The sequence below is a fragment of the Musca domestica genome, unplaced genomic scaffold (assembly GCF_030504385.1).
Source record: "Musca domestica strain aabys unplaced genomic scaffold, Musca_domestica.polishedcontigs.V.1.1 61, whole genome shotgun sequence".
Taxonomy (NCBI): Eukaryota; Metazoa; Arthropoda; class Insecta; order Diptera; family Muscidae; genus Musca; species Musca domestica.
The window spans coordinates 3334351-3356984 of record NW_026712367.1 but is presented as its reverse complement, the minus strand read 5'-3'; the positions used below and the strand labels follow the sequence as shown (position 1 = coordinate 3356984).

At 36.4% G+C, this 22634-nt stretch overlaps 2 protein-coding genes across 2 annotated transcripts in view; both read right to left on the bottom strand.

The window, feature by feature from the left end:
* Positions 1–2615, bottom strand: part of LOC101894954 (uncharacterized) — a 33242-nt gene extending 30627 nt beyond the window's left edge. The window contains exon 1 of the mRNA XM_059129432.1: positions 2440–2615. The gene's annotated coding sequence lies outside the window, so the exon portion shown is untranslated. The remainder of the gene's footprint in view (positions 1–2439) is intronic.
* LOC101894631 (CTP synthase) overlaps positions 1–22634 on the bottom strand; it is a 61207-nt gene that overhangs the window by 35555 nt on the left and 3018 nt on the right. The gene's annotated exons all lie outside the window — the stretch shown is intronic.

Below are 22634 nucleotides of genomic sequence, written 5' to 3'. Positions count from 1 at the left end.
TGAATTGCATATCATACGCATACACAGAGTTTTTATACAAACGACCGGAGTCTACGGAAATGTTCTACATCTTGTGTTGCAAAGTTTTATGAAAAATTAAAAATATTAAAAAATTATGCCAAACATTTAAAGCATATCATGTACGAATGTAGCACATTTTGTGAAAGTATATTTCTTGGAGTATTTTTACAAAGAACATGTGCTGCACCTTTTTGGATAATTTTAAAAACAATATATAATCCAAGAAATCACCCGGGTACCTTTCTGGAAGTATATTTCATTTGAGGTATATTTTAAAAATGTATATGTTGCACACTTTTAGGGATTTTGTTTTAAGTATTTCTGAGAAATAGATAAAAGAAATCACAACGAATCTCCAAGACAGATTTTCGGAAAAAATTTAAAACCTGAAGACCAACGCATACTTTTTGGAAGTAAATTTCAAAAAATGTATTGCATACTTTGGGGTTATAATGAAAAATGGATAAAAGAAAACTGACAACGAATGTCCCGCATTCTTTTACTCAAAATAGTAAAACCTAAAGACCAAATTTATACTTTTTTGAAGTAACTTTCAAAAAATAAATATTGCTTACATTACATTTTTAAATAAAAAATCTTGCATACTTTTGGGAGACATTTTCAAATATTTTCAAAGAATTAAAACATTCTAGAAATCTCAAAATTTTACAACGAAAAAGATTGAATATCAACGGTAAGCCTTTCGATGAAAGGTATCCCCTATGATGTCATTCAAATTTGAATGCGAACAAACCAACACCATTCCAAATATGTTTTTGAATTTTTGTATTATTCAAAAAAACTCATTTGAAGTTTTTTCCCAATCATTTTCGTATATTAAAGACCAAAATCACACTTTTTTGGAAGTAAATTTCAAAAAAAAATATTGGGGGAAGTAATTTTTTTTTTCAACAAAAAACTTGCATACTTTTGGTGGCTTTTTTTAAAATATTTTCAAAACTCCAGAAATCTCAAAAAATTGACAGCGAAAGAGATTGGATATCATCATTAAGTCTATCGATAAATGGGGGATAAATTGATGCCACTGTGTTTTAGTAAATTTGTATGTTTTTAAATATTCGCTATTAAGTGCATGTTTTCGTATGACTGGAGAAATTTGAATGCGAACAAAAATATCATTCTCATTAGATTTTTAAATTTTTGAATTAAAGAAAAAAAATTAAAAAAATTTGCATACATTTGGGTTTTTTTAAATATTTTCAAAAAAATAAATATAGCTCTCATATATCTCAAAATCTCAAATATTTACACCCAAAGATATTGAATATCATCGGTAAGTCTATCGATGAAAGGTACTCCCCTTTGATGACACTGGATTTGAGTCAATTTATTTATTTATTTTTTTTTTTTCATTTTTTTATATTTATTTGAATGCGAAAGAAAAATATCTTCCTCCAAATGTTTGTAAATTTTTGAATTATTGAAAAAAAAAAAAATTGAAAAAATCTTGCATACTTTTAGGGGCTTTTTAAATTATTTTTTCTAAAAATTAAAAAAATACTCCAAAAATTCTCAAAAATTTACAGCGAATATCATCGGTAAGCCTATCGATGAAAGTTGCCCCCTTTGATGCCACTGTGTTTTGTATGACTAGAGAAATTTGAATGAAAACAAAAATATCATTCCCAATAGGTTTTTAAAAAAAAGTCGTGCATACTTTTGGGGGCTTTTTTTCAAATATTTTCAAAAAAATAAATGAAGCAGAACAGAAATCTAAAATATTTATAGCCAAAGATATTTAATATCATCGGTAATTCTATCGATGAAAGGTACTCCCCTTTGATGACACTGCGTTTGATTTATTTTATAATTTTTTATTTATAATTTTTTAATTTTTTTTTTTTTTTTGCATTTATTTGTATGATGATGCAAATTTGAATGCGAACGAGATTTTTTTTTAAATTTGTGAATTAATGAAAAGATTAAAAAAATCTTGAATACTTTTGGAGGACTTTTTTAAAAAATATTTTCAAAAGAAAAATTAAAGCACTCCAGAAATAAAAAACATTTTTCAACGAAAGAAATTGAATATCATCTTCAAGCCTATCGATGAAAGGTAAGTTTGATGCCACTGTGTCAATTTTTTTTTAGTCAATTTTTTGTCATTATTCGAAAAACCCCATTCCACATAAGTTTTTAATTTTTTTTAATTATTCCTAAAGAAAATTGAAAAAGACTCATTTCTATTTTTTTTTTAATTATTCCTAAACAAAATTGAAAAAGACTCATTTGAAGTTTTTTTCTCATTTTCGTATCTCCATAGTTTAAGTGAATTCTGCCTTTTTTGTCATTTTGGCCAAGTCGGTGTAGCGTTGAGCGGTAACTTTGATTCTACTGGATTTATAAATGATTTGACGAAGTTATATTTTTATTCAATAATTTGTCTATTTATATTACCTGGTATTTAGATTTTGTTACTCTTTATTTATCAATTTTTTGCCCTTTTCGGCTGCCACAATGAGGTGGTAACTTTGGTTCTGTGAAATTTGCAAATATTTTGAATTCTGTTTTTTATTCAATCATTTTCGACTCAATATTGGGTTTACTTTCTGTAGTTACTCCATCTACTGACTCAGTACCCAGCTGAGGAATAGCTCGTCTTGTAATTGTTTTTAAAATTGATTCAAACACTTGGTTTTCAAAATTCAAATTAGGTATTTTCCTTTAGGTTTTATATCTGTTTTTATTTCTGTTTGGTTGAGTTATTGCAGGAATGGGTAGTAACTTCGTTTCAACGCGATTTTTGAATGTTTTGAAAATTTATACATCGTTTTCATTCATTATTTTTGTAAATTCAAATTACCCGGTATTGAGGTTTCGTTTCTGTTTATCTTTTCGCCTTTCTGGCTGTGGATTCAATGAAGAATTCGAACTTCGACAGTAATTGATTTGTAAATGTTTTGATATTTAGACAATTTTTTGAAGCTCAAATTTAACCGGTATTTCCATTTCTTCGTCTTTTTCACAATTTTTTTTTTTAAATTTCCACTACAATTTTTTTTTTAAAAAAATATTTTTAAAAACTCTTCTTTGTACGGCTTTTTTGCCAAAGAAACAAAAAATGTCGTTGTTATTGTTATTTTTTTTCTTATTGTTAATCAGATTTTTAGTCTAATCACACACGTGTTTTTTTTATTGCAAAACACCGAAGAGTGTTGAGGGGGAGGGTGGTACGGAAGGGGACCACACCGATCTTCACCCCTTTGTCACCACTGGAATCCGCTAAAAGGCGCTAAAACCCGAACACACACACACACAAACGTCACCAGCTGATTATGATTATGAGGTGGTGTCAATGATGACACTGTGACAGACAAGACGACAACGATGACGACGAGCACAAAATTCAAGAATTATTTCACTTCCAACGCTGATTGCAGTCAGCTTACAACTGAACTGAACTGAAATTGAAAATTCAGCAAAGCATTGCGAAGCGCATAGCACAACGCCACAACGGCAACGACACAGGAGGAAAAAGCCCCCCAAAAAACACCAACTAACCAGAGCCAACCAGCCAGCCAACAGCAACAACAAATCCAAAGGCAGGCAAGAGCCACACAGAAGCCAGCCGCAGCAGCAATACACAAAAATATAACAACAAAACCAACAACGAAAAAACGCCAGCCGTATAAAACGCTTTTTACGTTTCTCATTTGGTTGTTGTTCTGGCTGGCATGCCAGGCCAGGCTATGCGAGCATTTTCTGTATGAATGCCAGCCAACCAGCCACTGCCATCCATGGGAGAGCTCAGAGGTGATGGTGACGACTACAACGTTGATGATGATGATGGCTGGCTGGCTGGTTGGCTATGACGATGAAGTGCTTGCCTGCTTGGTGGTGGGCCTGGATGGGCCCCAGCCAGCAAGCCAGCCAGCCAGGATGGTTGTTGCTTGAATGGATGGATGAATTGCTGCTACATCGATGGATGTGTGTATGTTTGTAACTGTGTGTGTGCCTGGTCTGTCATTTGGTTCTTTCTGCAGCAATGTGTGTAGAATATTTACTGCCACAGAGCGTTTTGTGGTGCCATGGCCGCCTGTGTGATGTGCTGTGCTCTGCAGCCTGGCCAGGCTGGCTATAATAACAGCAGCAGCAGCCAGCAACAGCCCAAAAACGAATTCAAAAGCCATAGCCAGCCCAGCCAGTCATCAGAGTGAGGATTGTCATTGTTGTTGTTCTTGCTTTTGTTGTTGCCGGTGTGTGTCGGGTTCGTTCTTCTATTCTTTATGGCAAAATCAAACCAGCAGAGTCCAAATGCGAAAATATTTCACCATGTGTGTGTGTGTGTATGTGTTTGTGCGTGTGCATGTATGTATGTCTGTCTGTCGGTTTGTATATTTTGTTCCCAACCATTCACATTTTATTTCGTTCAAGCGTTTGGCTCGTATATTCCAACTCACACACATCCATGCATACATACGTCAGTATGTCTAAATGTTGTTATTGCCAGCCAACCAGCCAGCCAGGCTGATTGCCTGCTGCCTGTCAATGTGATTGCTACTGCTGTTATTTTTGTTGTTGTTGTTGATTCTCCTGGCTGGCTGGCTGGCTTTTTGCTTAATACAGGCCTGCCTGTCTGCCTGACTATGCTTATTTGTCGTTGCCTTAGCCTGCCATTGCTTGCTGCTGCTGGTGACTGTTGGTTTGAATGATTGTCGTCGAGTTTGCCTGGCTGCCCAGCTACCATCAGTGTTCCGGTGCCTAAATTATTGTTGTTTCGTGGTTGTATGTGTGTGTGTGTGTATGAATGTGTTTCTACCATTACAGCTTGTTGGCAGGCGAGCAGACAGACAGTTAGAATCACACACACACATGTTAACAGTGAAAGGTGAAAAGTATAAGAGAACAGAACGCCTAAAAGTAGGCAAGACTTTTTAAAAATTCATAACATGTATCTACGTTATCTAACAGAAGTAGAACGTAAATAATGTATCTATGTTCTTTCAATGACTTATGGAATGTATCTATATGATCTAAATGACATGGAATATATATCTACAATATCTAGATGTCGAAAACAATGTATCTCCGTTATGTCAATGGCTTAAAATATGTATCTACATTCTCCAGATGATGTTAGAAACGTATCTAGATTAATGAGATTGCGTGGAAAAAGTATCTACGTTCTCAAGATATCGAGGGAAATGTATCTACGTTATTTCATTGGTTTGTATGTATCTACCTCATTGAGATGGTGGGGATAATGTATCTAGGCTCTCCAGATAACATGGAGAATGTATCTAGGTTCCCCAGATACAATTAAAAATGTATCTACGCAATGCAAATACCATGGAAAATGTATCTACGCAATCCAGATACTATGGAAAATGTATCCACGCAATCCAGATACCATGGAAAATGTATCTACGCAATCCAGATACTATGGAAAATGTATCTACGCAATCCAGATACCATGGAAAATGTATCTACGCAATCCAGATACCAAGAAAAATGTATCTACGCAATCCAGATACCATGGAAAATGTATCTACGCAATCCAGATACCAAGAAAAATGTATCTACGCAATCCAGATACCAAGAAAAATGTATCTACGCAATCCAGATACCATGGAAAATGTATCTACGCAATCCAGATACCATGGAAAATTGATCTACGTAATTCAGATACCATGAAAAATGTATCCACGCAATCCAGATACTATGGAAAATGTATCTACGCAAAATGTATCCGCAAACAATTTATCTACGTTATGTCAATGGCTTAAAATATGTATCTACATTCTCCAGATCACATTAGAAACCTATCGAGGAAAATGTATCTACGTTCTCAAGATATCGAGGGAAATGTATCTACGTCATTTCATTGATTTGAAAAATGTATCTACGGATAATGTATCTACGCTCTCCAGATAACATGGAGAAGGTATCTAAGTTCCCCAGATACCATGGAAAATGTATCTACGCAATCCAGATACCATCGAAAATGTATTAACACAATCCAGTTACCATGGCAAATGTAATTATGCAATCCAGATACCATGGAAAATGTATATACACAACCCAGATACTATAGTAAATGTATCTAGACAGACCAAATACCATGAAAAATGTATCTACGCAATCCAGATTGCATTGAAAATGTATTAAAGTTTAGTGGGCGATTTGCAAAATGTAACTACATTCTTCAGATGACTTGAAAAAACGTATCTACGTTAACAAGATTACTTGGGTATTGTATTCACGTTCTCAATATGTCGAAGATATGTATCTACGTTATTCAGATGACAGGGATAATGTATTTAGGGACTCCAGATAACGTGCAAAATGTATCTACGCTATGGATATTGCCTAGAGAATGTATCTATATGCTTTAAATGACATGGAATGTGTATATTCAATATCTAGTTAACAAAAACAATGTATCTACGTTTTGTCAATGGCTTTAAATTTGTATCTACATTCTCCAGATGAAGTTACAAGCGTATCTACATTAATCAGATTGCGTGGAAAATGTATCTACGTGCTTAAGATGTCGAGAGAAATGTATCTACGTTATTTCATTGGTTTGAAAAATGTATCTACGTTATTAAAATAGCATGGATACTCTATCTACGTTCTCAAGATATCGAAAGAAATGTATCTACGTCATTTCATTGGTTTGAAAATGTATCTACGTTATTAAGATTGCGTGGATAATGTATCTACGTTCTTCAGATGAAGTGGGGAATGTATCTATGCCCCACCAAATGACGTGGAAACGTATCTATATCAAGTATATTACGTGGATTATGTATCTACATTCTCTAGATTATTTAAGATGACGAGTAGAACGTATACACATTAACCAGAATATGTGGAAAATGTATATATGTTATGTCAATGGCTTAAAAAAAGTATCTACATTTTTCAGATGTCGTAGGAAGAGTATTCACATTATTCAAATGCCACGAATAATGTATCTACGTTATCAAATTGATTTTGATAATGTATCTATGTTTTTCAGATGACGTGGAAAAAGTATCTACGTTAGCAAAATGACGTGATAATACATCAACGTTATCTAAATGAAGTAGAAAACGTATCTACATTCTTCAAATGACGTGGAAAATGTATCTACGCTATCCAGATTGGGTGGATAATGTATCTACGTTCTCTAGATTACTTGGATATTGTATCTACGTTTTCCAGATGACGAGTAGAACGTATTTACGTTAACTAGAATGTGTGGAAAATGTATCTGTGTTATGTTAACGGCTTGAAAATGCATCTACGTTCTTCGGATGTATCTACGTTGTCTAAACGTGGTCGAAAATGCATCTACATTATCCAAATGATACAAAAAATGTATCTAAGATCGCCAAATAACGTGGATAATGTAATTAAATGACTTCAAAGATGTAGATACTTTGTCTGAATGTCATCAATAATGTATCTACATTATCCAACTGATATGAACAAATATATCTTAGATCCCCCAAAGTCGTGGATAATTTATCTACGTTCTTCAGCTGGCATGGATAATGTATCTATGTTCCGTAAATGACGAGGATAATGTATCTGCATTATCCAAATGATATGAAATATGTATCTGAGATCCCCAAATGTCATGGAAAATTTATCTAAGTCTTTAAATGACTTCGAGTATGTATCTACGTTATCTAAATAACGTCGAGAATGTATCTAGGTTATCCAAAAGAAGAGGATAATGTATCTACATTATCCAAATGATAGAAAAGATGTATCTAAGATGTATCTAAGTTCTTTAAATTATGTCGAGAATGTATCTACGTTAACCAAATGACGTCGAGAATGTATCTAGGTTATCTAAATAACGTCGAGAATGCATCTTTATTATCCAAATAAAGTTGAAGACCCATTTATGTTCCACAGGTGTCATATATGTTTCCCAAATAAAAGGATAATGCATCTTCGTTCTACTGATGGGGTATCTACGTCCTTCAAATATCGTTCACAATTTATCTACGTTACCCAGTATGTGTGGATAATGTACCTATTACATCTAGACGTCGTGGATAATATATCTCCCTTATCCAGCTGACATGGATAATTTATCTACGATTATAAGTCATGCATAATCTATGGTCGTCATTCATATGATGTATCTACGTTGTCGAAACGAAATAGATAATGTATCTAATTTATCCACATCACATGGATAAAGTATCTATGTTATTCACATAACATCCAAACTCAATTTTCCGACGGGATACTGTAAAAAGCCCTCATGCTCCAGAATATTTCGTTTGGAGTTTTAACACGCGCCGCCACATGGTATTTTTGTGTGAGTGAGTGTGTGTGTGTATGTATGCGTGTTAACGAATGAACGTACAAACGAGCAAAATGCTTTTTCGAAACATCCCAAAGCCTTAGCCGGTCTCCCCACTATATAGACTGTTGAAACCACAGAAACACTCGCACACACATTTGTAAGTTTGTGTGTGTGTGTGCAGACCGAGTGTTCTGACTGACATGAACACGATGTCGACAAAGCGACACACAAATCGAGCAATAGAGTTCGCACAAAATGACACCACACACAAAACGTTCTCCATTCTTTGGATAAACGAACCAACGAACAGACAGACCGCCAAGAGTCCGACAGAGAGGCGGGCAAGCAAACATTTACGTGTGTGACTGACGACGAGTCAGCTTGTATAGGTTTTGGATGGTTGCTTGGTTGGTTGGCAGGCCGGCAAGCAGACAGGCTCGTTGCCTGGCCTAGCTGTGCTGTGCTGCAGTTTGGTTAGAGGGAATAGTAGCTGGACTGAATGGATGGATGACTGCCTTTTGGTATGAATTGAATGTACGTGTGCGGCTCTAATAGTCAACTAACGTCCTCTTTGGTGTCCTCATGGAAACAAAGGTGGGCTGACTGACTGGCTGATTGCTTGCCTAGCAATATATCTGTATGCCATCCATCTACCTTAGAGGATAGAAGAGAAGAGGCGGCATGGATAAACAACACGCTCATGGCCAGTGTTTTCCATTATGAATGGATCAAAGTAGATGACTGTAGTGAGCTTGTGGGCAAAGCAACCAAGGGGTTGCAGCAGGAGGGTACAGAGAACTAACATTTTGCCAATATTCCGGTGCCGAGAAAGCCTTATTCGACAGCTCCATGGCCTGGCAAATGAACAGCAGAGAGCCTGGGAGTGGTTGGAGCTAGTAGACCCTCAATCAGGCGAAACGTTGTGCCCAAAGAAGCTCCAGGACGACTATGGGAAATCACTTGGAAAAGCTTCCAAGTACTTGACAATGCGGCACAAATACTGAAAACTGAATTTCAATACAGAAATTGTAAATGACAGCAAGCAACTGAAACAAAAATAAAAGCAACAACAACAACAACAATGTGAAAATTAACACCACCAGTTGCAACAGCAGTAACAACAACACCAAGAACACCACATGAGCCATTAACTACAACACAATATCTTCATTATCATCAACCTCCTTCTCCTACTCCTCCTCCTCCCATTTCCCGTTTTCTTCGTTTTTCGTATCTCGAAAACAAAAATCGTTTTCCGACAACAACAATAACAGCAGCAACAAAGTAGTGGCATCGAGTCAGCCAGTCATTCAGCCAGCCAGCCAGCAGAAGTTATCAACAATGGAACTGATGATGTTGCTGATACTGATGCCGAGGATGATGGACGCCGCACAACAACCATAACCATGGAAGGTAATGACGGCAATGATGAAGTTGTTTTTGCAGCAGATGCTGGCGACAACGATGGCTGGCTGGCAGGCTGGCTGGATGGATGCCTGGATAGATGGATGGAAATAAAAACTGACGGAGAGAATGACTGGCTGACTGACGGACGGACTGCCTTGGTAAAATGAATGAACGAATATATGTCTCAACTTGCACACACACAGATCTTAAGAGAAACGTTTATAGCCTAGCCACGTTTAACAAAGATGGCTAGGTAGCTGAAGTCCTGATCTAAGGGGTGGGAGGTGGTAAGGATAATGAAAGTGTAACAATCATTGCCGCCAACATTTGAGTGGAGCAGTTAAGCAGCAGTGGGAAAAAACCCTCCTCCAATACACATATCTTACCAGGAGACAGGACACACACAGGCATGAATAGTGGAAGGACTTGAACGGCATAAGCCATGCACAAACCGAAATACACACACTAGCTTCGGGGGGTTGTCAGATAAGCTTTGGATTTATATTGTGGAGAGGGTCGGATAAGACTGGAGGGGAAGAAATTATCTAGATTATCAACATAATAATTGGATAACGTATCTACATTATCCAAATGACTTATCTACATTATACAGATGATGAGGATAATGCATCTACGCTTTCTAGATGACGTGAATAGTGTATCTACGTTATCTAGATGGCATGGATAATGCACCTACCTTATTCAGATAGCATGGATAATGTATCTACGCTTTCTAGATGATGTGGATAATGTATCTAGGTTATATAGATGACGTGGATAACGTATTTACACTATCCAGATGACGAGGATAATGTATCTACATTATCCAGATGAAGAGGACAATGTGTCTACGTTATCTAGATGACGTAGATAATGTATCTACATTATCCAGATGTCATGGATAACGTTCTACGCTTTCTAGATGACGTGGATAATGTATCTACGTTATCGAGATGACGTTGATAATGTATCTACGTTATCCAGATGACATGGATAATGTATCTACGTTATCCAGATGACGTGGATAATCTATCTATCTTATCCAGATGACGTGGATAATGTATCTACGTTATCCAGATGACGTGGATAATGTATCTACGTTATATAGATGTCATGGATAACGTTCTACGCTTTCTAGATGACGTGGATAATGTATCTACGTTATCGAGATGACGTTGATAATGTATCTACGTTATCCAGATGACATGGATAATGTATCTACATTATCCAGATGACGAGGATAATATATCTACATTATCCAGATGACGAGGATAATGTATCTACATTATCCAAATGAAGGGGATAATGTATCTAGGTTATCCAGATGGCATGGATAATGTATCTACGTTATCTACATGACGAGGATAATTTATCTACATTATCCAAATGAAGAGGATAACGAATCTACGTTATCCAAATTGCATGGATAATGTATCTACGTTATCTAGATGACGTGGATAATGTATCTACATTATCGAGATGACGAGGATAATATATCTATATAATCCAGATGACGAGGATAATGTATCTACGTTAACCAGATGGCATGGATACTGTATCTACGCTTTCTAGATGACGTTGATAATGTATCTACATTATCCAGATGACGAGGATAATATATCTACATTATCCAGACGACGAGGATAATGTATCTACATTATCCAAATGTAGGGGATAATGTATCTAGGTTATCCAGATGGCATGGATAATGTATCTACGCTTTCTAAATGACGATTATAATGTATCTACGTTATCTAGATGAGGAGGATAATGTATCTACATTAGCCAAATGAATGGGATAATGTTTCTACGTTATCCAGATGGCATGGATAATGTATCTACATTACCCGGATGAAGAGGATAATGTATCTACATTATCGAGATGACGAGGATAATATATCTACATTATCCAAATGAAGGGGATAATGTATCTACATTATCCGGATGAAGAGGATAATGTATCTACATTATCCAGATGACGAGGATAATGTATCTACGTTATCTAGGTGACGGGGATAATGTATCTACATTATCCAGATGACGTGGATAATGTTTCTACATTATCCAGATGACGTGGATAATGTATCTACATTATCCAGATGACGAGGATAATGCATCTACATTATCCAGATGACGAGGATAACGTATCTACGTTATATAGATGACGTGGATAATGTATCTACATTATCGAGATGACGAGGATAATATATCTACATTATCCAGATGACGTGGATTATCGAGATGACGAGGATATTATATTTACATTATCCAGATGACGAGAATAATGTATCTACATTATCCAAATGAAGGGGATAATGTATCTACGTGTCCAGATGGCAAGGATAATGTATCTACGTTTTCTAGATGACGTGAATAATGTATCTATGTTATATAGATGACGTGGATAACGTATATACACTATCCAGATGACGAGGATAATATATCTACATTATCCAGATGACGAGGATAATAAATCTACATTATCCAAACGAAGGGGAAAATGTATCTACGTTATCCAGATGGTATGGATAATGTATCTACGTGGATAATGGATGACGTGGATAATGCACCTAGGTTATATAGATGACGTGGATAACGTATATGCACTATCCAGATGACGAGGACAATGTATTTACATGTATAATGTTCTACGCTTTCTAGATGACGAGGATAATGTATCTACATTATCCAGATGACGAGGATAATGTATCTACATTACCCAAATGAAGGGGATAATGTATCTACATTATCCAGAGGGCATGTATAATGTATCTGCGTTATCTAGATGACATGGATAATGTATTTACGTTATCTAGATGAAATGGATAATGTATCTACGTTATCTAGATGACGTGGATAATGTATCTACGTTATCTAGATGACGAGGATAATATGTCTACATTATCCAGATGACGAGGATAATGTATCTACATTATCCAAATGAAGGGTATAATATATCTACGTTATCCAGATGGCATGGATAATGTATCTACGTTATCCAGATTGCAAGGATAATGTATCTACATTATCAAGATGACGAGGATAATGCATCTGCGTTATCTAGATGACATGGATAATGTATCTACGTTTTCGAGATGACGTGGATAATGTATCTACGTTATCTAGATGACGTGGGTAACGTATCCACATCATCCACATGAAGGGGATAATGTATCTACATTATCCACATGAAGGGGATAATGTATCTACATTATCCAAATGAAGGGGATAATGTATCTACGTTATGCAGGAGGCATGCATAATGTATCTACGATTTCTATCCAGAAAACGTGGATAATGTATATATCGTGATATGTCATTCAGATGATCAAGAATGCATAATTCATCTAAGAACTATATATGTCTTGGATACAGTTCCTACATGATCTAAGGAACTTGGATAATGTTCATTCTACTTATCTACGTGCAAAATGTTCACTTGTTTTTTACTTCATTTTTCCTTATCCCCCTCGTTTTTATGCCAATAGCATTAGCATTTGGCGTTTTCAGCTTCTCAAGAGTGCTCAAATACTCTCGACAGGAAATGCTTTTCACAAAAAAAGTAAAAGCCAGTTGATGGTATTGAAATATTCGTTTTTTTTTTTTTTTTTCTTTTTTTGCTGCAAAAAGGCAGACCGATGTCTACAGTTATATTGTCGTCATATAGACGACGCGGCAAGCAGGCACATGCACACCCAGACACCGACACACATATCCACCAAGGAGTAGAAGAACACCATTTAACAGCAGACGATGACTGAACGAACGAGCGAACAAGCGAACAAGCGAATATGCCAACAACAATAATAATAACATTCATCAGCAAACAGTATTCACAACTAGCTAATGACTCTCGAAAGGGGAGCAAATTTTGCATGGCAAACGTGCGAAGCAAGCAGAGTCAGCATGTTTAATGGCCAAGCGAAAGATGTGGAGGAGGAGGAGGGGCAGCAGCAGAAAGAAGGTATGGAACCATCAAAAACAGCAACCATAACAAACTAACGTCATAGTCATCATCATCGTCGTTGTCGTTGAACCACATAGTCAGCCAGCCAGCCAGCCAGCCAACGCATTGGCATCGGCATTATCATCCTCGTCGGTGGCAGCAAAACTCCAACCATTGTGCCAACACAAGTTAAGCTATCATCAGGGGAGCCAAGCAACAACAACAAAAGCCAGCAATTGATGTCGTCAGGCATAGAGGCAACGCAAAAGCCAGCCAGCCATCCACCAGGCAGCAAATGGCCAGACTTGCAAGCGAGCGAGCGAGCGAGTCATGACAAAGTCCAGGGTGGTATTTAAAAGCCTAAATTGTCCAGGCAGTCAGCCAGGCAAGCTGAGTGGAAACGTGGTACATGTTTGTATCCAACAAATATACACACGAGATTCATTAAGTCGTACATAGAATGGCATATACTGTTCGGTTGGCATGGCATAAGTGCCACTGCAGCCGAAACGAAAAACGAACCATACATCCACGCACACACACACTCATGACGATATTTTTCAAAGCAATCAACGACGCCAACGAAGTCCATACAACAATTGATGGTGACGATGATGATGAAGATAAATAGTTGTTGTTGGCAGCGTCTAAGAGAGAGTGGCCAGATTGATGGAAAGCATATATCGCGATGAGGGTACCTACAACACTTCGGACATATAATCTATAGGATACTACCATTAGAGGATGTGGATAATGTATCTATGTTTTCTAGAGGAAGTGGATATTATATCAACGTTATCCAGATGACATGGATAATGTATCTACGCATTCTAGATGACGAGGATAATTTATCTACATTATCCAAATGAAGAGGATAACGCATCTACGTTATCCAAATTGCATGGATAATGTATCTACGTTATCTAGATGACGTGGATAATGTATCTACATTATCGAGATGACGAGGATAATATATCTATATTATCCAAATGACGAGGATAATGTATCTACAATGAAGGGCTTAGAGGGCTTATTCCGATGGCTTAGATGATGTATCTACGTCAGTTAGAATATGTAGATAATGTATCCACGTCATCTATGATATGTAGAAAATGAAGCTACGTTATAAGAAGAATACAAATAATGTATCTAAGATATGCGATACATTACCAGCGGACTTTGGTAATGTATCTAAGTTATCTAGAATGTATCTACGTACTATAGACAATGTAAATAATGTATCTAATATATCTAGAAGACTTGGACATGTATCTACGGAATCTAGAATGTATGAGCGTTATCTAGAACATACAGAAAATGTATCTACGTTATCTAGAATGCATGTACCTTATCTAGAATATGCAGAAAATGTATCTACGTACTATTGACAATGCAAAAAAATTATCTAAAATATTTCTAGAAGACCTGGATAAGGTATCTGCGTTATCTAGAATGTATTACAATATTATCAAGAATATGCATTAAATGTATCTACGCAATGCAAATAATGTATCTAGTATATCTAGAAGGCGTGGATAGTGTATCTACGTTATCTATAATGTATCTACGTTATCTAGAATGTATGAAAATTATATAAAATATGCAGAAAATGTATCTACGTACTATAGATAATGCAAATTATGTATCTAATGTATCTAGAAGACGTGGATAATGTATCTACGTTATCTATAATGTATCTACGTTATCTACAATGTATGAACGTTATCTAGAATATGCAGAAAATGTATCTACGTACTATAGACAAAGCAAATAATGTATCTAATATATGAAGAAGACCTGCATAATGTATCTACGTTATCTAGAATCAATTTACGTATGTAGAATGTGCAGAAAATTTATCTACGTACTATAGACATTGCAAATAATGTATCTAATATATCTAGAAGACCTGGATAATGTATCTACGTTATCTAGAATGCATGTACGTTATCTAGAATATAAAGAAAATGTATCTACGTACTATAGGCAATGTAAACAATGTATCTAATATATCTTGAAGACGTGGATAATGTATCTACGTTATCTATAATGTATCTACGTTATCTATAATGTATGAAAATTATCTAGAATATGCAGAAAATTTATCTACGTACTATAGACTATGTAAATAATGTATCTAATATATCTAGAAGAGCGGGATAATGTATCTACGTTATCTAGAATATAAAGAAAATGTATCTACGTACTATAGGCAATGTAAACAATGTATCTAATATATCTAGAAGACGTGGATAATGTATCTACGTTATCTATAATGTATCTGCGTTATCTAGAATGTATGAAAATTATCTAGAATATGCAGAAAATGTATCTATGTACTATAGACAATACAAATAATGTATCTAATATATCCAGAAGACGTGGATAATGTATCTACGTTGTCTAGAATGCATTTACGTTGTTTAGAATGTGCAGAAAATTTATCTACGTACTATAGACATTGCAAATAATGTACCTCACATATGTAGATGACCTGGATAACGTATCTACATTATCTAGAATGTATGAAAATTATCTAGAATATGCAGAAAATGTATCTACGTACTATAGACAATGCAAATAATGTATCTAATATATCTAGAAGACGTGGATAATGTATCTACGTTATGTATAATGTATCTACGTTATCTAGAATGTATGAAAATTATCTAGAATATGCAGAAAATGTATCTTCTACTATAGGTAATGCAAATAATGTATCTAATATATCTGGAAGACCTGGATAATGTATCTACGTTATCTGGAATGCATGTACGTTATCTAGAATATGCAAAAAATGTATCTACGTACTATAAACAATTAAAATAATGTATCTACGTTATCTAGAATGTACGAATGTTATTTAAAAAATGTATCTACGTACTATAAACAATGCAGATAATGTATCTTAAATATCTAGAAGGCCTGGATAATGTATCTACGTTATCGAAAATGCATGTACGTTATCTAGAACATGCAGAAAATGTATCTACGTATTATAGACAATGAAAATAATGTATCTGATATATCTAGAAGACCCGGATAACGTATCTACATTATCTGGAATGAATATACGTTATCTAGAATATGCAGAAAATGTATCTACGTCCTATAGACAATGAAAACAATGTATCTACGTTATCTAGAATGTATGAACGTTATCTAGAATACACAGAAAATGTATCTACGTACTGTATACAATGAAAATAATGTATCTAATATATTTAGAAGACCTGGATAATGTATCTACCTTATCTATAATGTATGTACGTTATCTAGAATATGCATAAAATGTATCTACAATGCAAAAAAAATTATCTTATATTTCCAGAAGACCTGAATAATGTGTCTACGTTATCTAGAATGTACGAACGTTATCTAGAAAATGCAAAAAAAAGTATTAGAATACACCGAGGATGTATCTGCGTTTTATAGAATGTGTAGATAATGTATCTACGCTATATAGAGAATGCAAAATATATATATATATAAATTATCTGGAAGACGTGGATAATGTATCTGCGTTACATATAGAATGCAAATACTGTATCTTAATTATCTGCTAGACCTGGATAAGGTTTCTACGTTATCCTAGGGACGTGCATAATGTATCTACGTTATCCTATGGACCTGGATAATGTATCTACGTTATCATATGAACGTGGAAAATTGTTCTACATTATCTAGAATATGTAGATAATGTATCTACGTTATATAGAGAATGCAAATAAGTTTTTCTGAAAGACGTAGATAATGTATCTAAGTCTCCACAGTCTTCTAACACATATTGAATATCACCTACGGCCATCTACTGACAGAGTAGTAGATGGTCATAGGATCCAACAACTATAGATCAGCATCCGCATACAATCTGGCAATTATCTCTTGGCAGCATGACAGCTGTAGCATCATTGACAAGCACTCTTTCCTGCGGATGACATGGAAATTCACCCAAACTAAGTGAGTCAGTCTGATAGACAGACAAATAGTCGGTTAGTAAGAAAGCCAAACAGTAGTCATTTGATTCATGCGTTCGAACGAATAGCAACGCACATCACATACATGAATTATATACAATCACACCTATGTACAAGTAGACGGAGTACACCACGCTCCATGGTATATCTCCTCCTTCTGCTCCTCTGCGTCTGGAGAAGAAGGCAAATTAATGCCTCCATTTTTTGCACACATAGAGCCATAAAAACCAAATAGTTTAGAAGCAATTTTGTGTCAATAAGCATGAATTGGAGAAGCTAACGAAAAACGACCACAACAACGAAGGAAAGCAGCAACAGTCCTGGGGACACACAACCACACACACATACATGTCAGCTAGAAAATATAGAACAAGCAGATTGCTCGTTTTGCCAGAAAATCGTTACGATGTTGGACCAGGACTGACAGTCATTTGGATTGATGACAAAAGACAGACCATCAGACAGACACCCAGATAGACATTCATTCAAAAGCAAAAGCATTGGCGAATAAGAGAGTCACCAAAGCTGTTAAGAATGGAGGGCAATGGAAAAATAACATAAAAATACAACAGCACGCAATGAACGGTATATACGAGGCAGGATTGTAAAGTTTTTACTATCCGAATGGGAGAAGATTTTGTGGAAAGACACTTTACCTATGAAATTTGGACATTTGGAGTCCTTCCCCAAAAAAAGGGGAGAATGCCTCCCATACCGAAATTATGATGCCAATATGGAAACAGCTCAGGATGGATGATAAATATAAATTTATGTCGCAATAACTGCCATACCAAGCTGAAATAAAAGACGAAGAAACAAACAAATCCTGAAAAATCCAAGGCACATAAAAACTGAAAGAGAAGAAGGTGCAAAAAGGCACAGGAAATCTGGCTAGATGACTGGCTGGCAGTCAGACTGTTAAGACATAACCAGCAAGCAACAAATACCGAATGAATGGCTGGCAGCTTGGAGAGACATGCAGACAAACCAACGAACGAACGGAAATGCCAGAAACGCAGACTGAAATCCATTTTTGAAATCAAGGATATGGTGGAATGAACACCACCATGCTCTCTCCACCTCATGGGGGACCTCTTGCTTGCCTTTGGTGTGCGTCGTAATTGTATGCCAGGCATCATGACAAGCTTGGAGGCTGATCGTTGTAAAATTTCAACAGAAATTATACACGTACAACAGCAGCAAAGCCAGACGACAGCAAGCAATTGAGTCAGCCAACAGCCACATAGCGAGCCAGCCAGGGATTGCCCAAAAACATAGCACACAAAATATGGCGAGCAGAAGTTGTTTCATGACTCTCCAATCCAAAAGAAACGACAATAAAGCTAAATGGCAAAATGAAGAGGAGCATTGAGAGGGGATAGGTTGAATTAAATATTTACGGTTTTATTGTTACCAAAAAAAATACTCCGCCAATGATAATGAAGTATCTAAACAGCAATTATGATGGTAATTATCATCATCAGCTATTAGCCCAAGAAAGGCCAGAAACTTTGGAGATTACCCATCCCTTCGACAAAAAACGCTAACAGAAAGTAAATTGAATTCATTGCAAGATTCTTCGTTTGGTTGCTTGGCAGGTTGGCTGTCTAATTTAGGTGTTGGCCATCCAGAATTTTTTTTATATTCGTTTGTTAATTGGATTCAAGGATATTAGGCCAATATCCTTTGTGGACCGCGGAAAATAAGAAAGCGATATTCAAACAAACGGAACTGAATAAACAAAGAATTTTCCTTGGAGCTTTCCAGCCGAAACTAAATAAACAAAGAATGCTCCTTATCGGATTCCAGAGTAGTTGGCTTTAGCAGCCGTCGACTTTCCCTTAAAAGGTCCGTGTATGTACAGTACATGGTGGTTGTGGTCATGTACCGTACAATGTTTGGTACTGTGGTCATGTAGCATATAATGAGCAGATCGAGTACTGTACAAATCATGCTAAGGAATATAGAGAGTGTGACCCATAATATAATTATCTGTACAGTAGAGTACACCTATGTCGAGATATTGTACAGAAAAGTACTGTACAACAATATGGACTGCCATAAAAGACCTCTATTGTACAGTATAAGTCTCCGGTGTCATTTACCATACAGTAAATGGTCGTCGTGTTTATCTACAGTGCAGTAGATACATCTTGAGATTGCTAAGCAGGCATCTACTGCACAGAAGATGGCTACCATACCAGACCTTCATTGTACAGTATAGGTCTCCGGTGTCATTTAGCATGCAGTAAATTGTACTGTACAGAAGATGTTTGCTGTAATAGACTTTTGTGCTTCAAATTTTCTCTGTGGTCATCTAATATACCCTCTGGCTTTTTTCTACGCCACACTATATCCTTCCGTTACTTTACAGCAGATGGTCTTTGTGGCCTAGGTGTTTATCTACTGTACAGTAAATAATCCGGAAGTCTACTGGGGTAAGTAGATGGTCCCTGTCATCTACGACACCGAGTGACATCTGCACCAAAAATGGCATCCGTTATTATCTACCGAAAAAGATTTTCTTTACCGATCTGAGGCACAGTATTCGGTCTCTATGACCATCTGAGGTGCAGGAGTTGGTTTCAGTTGGCCCCTGTAATCAACAATTATATAGTATAAGACAGGTACAGTACACCTTGCCTGTGGCCATCTACTGTCTACGGTCATGCTATGAGCAGTTATAGAATGAATGACGTCCTCGGAGTCCACTCCTCATCAATTGCAGCTGAAGAACGCCAGCTGCCTAAACAAACCAGGGTAGTTTTGGCGAAATTATGTTCCGGATGGTGTAGTCGTCTCAATTCGTATTGGGCACGAATTGACTAAGATGTGTGTGACATCTGCCCAGCGTGTGATACAGGCCCGCACAATACGCTGCACCTCATTAATTGCGCAGCCAAACCTTCCCAACTCACTCAAGAAGATCTCTGGCTACAGCCCATTAAAGTAGCCAAATTTTTGAACCTGGAGCTTGAACCAAATTAGCATAATGCAAACACATACATGTACTACTGCTACAACTACAACAACAACTGTGCAGAAAATTACCCCTGTGGTCCTCTACTTTACAGTGGATTTTTCAGGTTATGACCCCCCTTCGTTCTCTATGCAGTAGTACAAGCTCTCCGTAGAAAAAAAGGGACCAATGATAATCAGTGGGGTATATGGCATCTATGATGACCCACTTCCAGCCAGATAAGGTCAGATGTAATCTACTGATCATCCCGTAAACATAAATCAAACCCATTGGATTTTTCTTTCATTTCCCCATTTTTCAATCCATCCATCCATCACCCGAATCCATTTAGCATTTTTTCCAGCGATCGGAAGGAAATAAAGGGAAACAAGTAAAAAACCAGCTAAGTTTGACCGGGCCGAACTTTTAATAACCTCCACCATTTGGAAGGAACTTGAAACATTTCAACAAATTCCGAAAAATACAAACACCTCCACCATTTTGAAGGAATTTGAAAATTTTCAACAAATTCCGAAAAATACCGTTTATATGATTACCTACATTTATGGGGGGGGCTATAGGAAGACATGGACCTGCTTTAGTAATTTTTTTGTCATAGGCTGTAGTACCCATTAAGATCTTCAAATACGAAATTTGAAACAATTCCGGCGAATAAAGTCGCTAAAATCATCAAAATATCGAATAAAGGGAGGTACCGTTATATGGAGGCTATACGAAGATGTGGACATACTTAGGAAGTTTTAAGAAATAGGATGTGGTATCCATTACAAATTTTGAATACGAAATTTCTTTTCCGGCGAATAAAGAAGCTAAAATCATCAAAATATCGAATAAAGGGAGGTACCGTTATATGGGGGCTATACGAAGACGTGGACATGCTCAGGAAATGTTTAGGAATAGGCTGTGGTATCCATTACAAACTTCGAATACGAAATTTGAAACAATTCCAGTAAATAATGTCTCTAAAATCATCAAAATACGGAATATCAGGAGATACGGTTATATGAGGGCTATATGAAAACGTCGATCGACATGGCCCATTTACAAACATAATCTGCCTGCTGGCAAAATAAACATGTGTGGAAAATTTTTTGGTTATAACAGACAGACATATAGACAGACAGTCGGACTTCTGTTCATCGTCTTAGAATTTTACGCTGATCCAGAATATATATCCTTTTAGGGTCTATCATGGATATTTCGAGGCGTTACAAAACGGAATGAAAAGCTAATATACCCTCCATAGAATGGCAGAGGGTATAAAAACAAACAAATGCAACTGAAAGAGTTCTGCAAAATAATAAAATGCAATAAAACTTCTAATCCAAGCAAAGAATTTCATTTTTGTTCTTACATCTTGGCATCTCTTTTCCTTTGGCATAAAAGAATGACTCACTTACAGCTCAAAGCAACAGCAACAATGGATAGACGACAGACATGTTGAATGCTGGCCATGAGGGTTTGAATTCCGTCATCCACTGGGCTTTAGTGGCTGTGATTGAAGTTCAAATTGCCAATATCCGTTGTCCGATGTGTGTGTGGTGTGTGGCGAATGGCACGCAAAAGCACATAGATTTGCAACTATAGCAATTAGGGTATAAAAAAGAGCCAAAAGCAAAAATCTATTCAATGATTTGGAAATGTTGCAAAGCAGAAGGAAAGACATAAACTATCCAAATCAGTTCTATGAGAAATCTTTGTAGTGCCTCCCAAGAAGCGTTAAACGAAATTCAAGAGACTTATACTGGGCCTCAATACAGGCCCCTGTATCATAGGGAAAAATCTTAGTCAATTTAACAATTTCTCGAACTGCACAAATTTAATTAATTCGCTGTAAGCAGATGTTTAATTCTGGCTTCCCCATATTATCATTTTCCATTCGACAAATATTGAAAAATGAGCAAAACCATTGAAATTCCAAGAAGTGCAAGAACTTACACCGCAACTGAAAGAAAATAGACTCAAAAGAGCTCAAGAGTTGCTTCGCTTGGCCGAAAGTGGTGAACTGCCGTATTTGGTTTGGTGGTCTCC